Raw genomic sequence first — 2,235 nt, 5'->3', positions numbered from 1 at the left:
GAGTGCTGGACTGGGACGTGCAGTCATAACAGGACGGGTCGGGGATATTGTGGCTCACTGGCGTACAATGGTTTTTGGTCTTTATTTTTCTTATCCATCATTTGTTTTAGGATTAGTCAACAGACCCTGTTGTGAAGTAGGCAGGCTACTCCACTAGTAAACTGGGATCTAACAATAGTAGAGAAGATAACTGCCTGGACTCCCTACTGAGTAAATACTTATGTCATGTTCCACTGCTTAGATGTTTCTGAGTCCTGTCAGATCTTACAATGCATGATAGGTATTTATCAGCTAACCACATATAGGTTGTGTTCCCCTGCTCATATGTTGCACGCATCAACCAATGGTTGCGTGTCACGTCATTGACTGACAGATTGCTATAACAAATAGTGTGGTTGGCTAATACTTAAAATACACTATATATACAAAAGTATGTGGACCCCCCTTCAAATGAGTGAATTTGGCTATTTCAGCCACACCTTTTGCTGACAGGTGTATAACATCGAGCACACAGCCATGCAATCTACATAGACAAACATTGGCAGTAGAATGGCCTTACTAAAGAGCTCAGGGACTTTAAATGTGGCACTGTCATAGAATGCCACCTTTCCAACAAGTCAGTTAGTCAAATTTCTGCCCTGCTAGAGCTGCCCCGGTCAACTGTAAGTGATGGTATTGCGAGATAGAAATGTCTAGGAGCAACATGGCTCAGTCGCGAAGTTGTCTGTCCTGTTGCAACACTCACTACCGAGTTCTAAACTGCCTCTGGAACCAACGTCAGCACAAGAACTGTTCATCAGGAGCTTCATGAAATGGGTTTCCATGGACGAGCGGCCACACACAAGCCTAAAATCACCATGCGCAATGCCAAGTGTCGGCTGGAGTTGTGTAAAGCTCGCCGCCATTGGACTCTGGAGCAGAGGAAACTGAAGTGATATATCACGCTTCACCATCTGGCAGTCCGAATCTGGGTTTGGCGGATGCCAGGAGAACGCTACCTCCCCAAATGCATAGTGCCAACTGTAAAGTTTGGTGGAGGAGGAATAATGGTCTGGGGCTGTTTTTCATGGTTTGGGCTAGGCCCCTTAGTTTTAGTGAAGGGAAATCTTAACGCTACAGCATACAATTACATTCTTTACGATTCTGTGCTTCCAACTTTGTGACAACAGTATGGGGAAGGCCTTTTCCTTTTTCAGCATAACAATTACCACCTGGCTCAAAGCGAGGTCCATACAGAAATGGTTTGCTGAGATCGATGTGGAAGAACTTGACTGGCCTGCACTTTCTCTTGTGGCTGAATGGAAGCAAGTCCCTGCAACAATGTTAAAACATCTAGTGGAAAGCCTTCCCATAAGAGTGGACGCTGTTTTAACTCCATATTAATGCCCATGATTTTGGAATGAGATGTTCAACGAGCAAGTGTCCACATACTTTTGGTCATATAGCGTACCTATCCAGGCATTGTAAGATTTGGCATGCGTCACCAACACCTGGTCAGAGGAACGCATCCCAGATGTTATAGCAACGTTTCAGTCGATGGCACGCAACCGTTATTTTTTGGGCTTTGCCTCTATTGTGCTTTCAAGACAACTGGGAACTTGGAGAAAAAAAACAGGTCCAATCATGATGTCAGTGATCTTCAGGTCAGAAAGTCAGAGCTCTAGAAAGATGCCAGAGTTTGGAATTCCGAGTTGGATGACCATTCAAAACTATTTATCCCAGTTGGAGCTAGTTTTTCCCCCAAATTCCCAGTTGTCTTGAACGCGTTGAAGTCGCAAGTCTGAGATTTCCGAGTTCCCAGTTGTTTTTGAACGCAGCATTAAGTCAGGAACGGACTAACATACATCACTTTCCCATCAAGACGATCTGCTTTCTCTTCTATACTGAACAAAAATATGCAAGAATTTCAAAGATTTTACTGAGTTACAGTTCATATAAGGAAATAAGTCAATTTAAATCAATTCATTAGGCCCTAATCTATAAAATTCACATGACTGGGCAGGGGTGCAACCATGGGTTGGCCTGGGAGGGCATTGGCTCACCCACTTGGCAGCCAGGCCCAGCCAATCAGAATGAGTTTTTCCCCACAAAAGGCTTTATTACAGACAGAAATACTCCTCAGTGTACTGCGGTTGTGTGGCCGGTTTGACGTACTGTTGAAAATGTGGCTTTTGATAGAGAAATTAACATTTGAATATCCGGCAACAGAGCTGGTGGAGTCAGCATGCCAATTGA

Source organism: Oncorhynchus clarkii, chromosome 2 (assembly GCF_045791955.1).
Source record: "Oncorhynchus clarkii lewisi isolate Uvic-CL-2024 chromosome 2, UVic_Ocla_1.0, whole genome shotgun sequence".
Classification (NCBI taxonomy): Eukaryota; Metazoa; Chordata; class Actinopteri; order Salmoniformes; family Salmonidae; genus Oncorhynchus; species Oncorhynchus clarkii.
The sequence above is the reverse complement of the archived record's forward strand: the minus strand, read 5'-3'. Positions refer to the sequence as shown.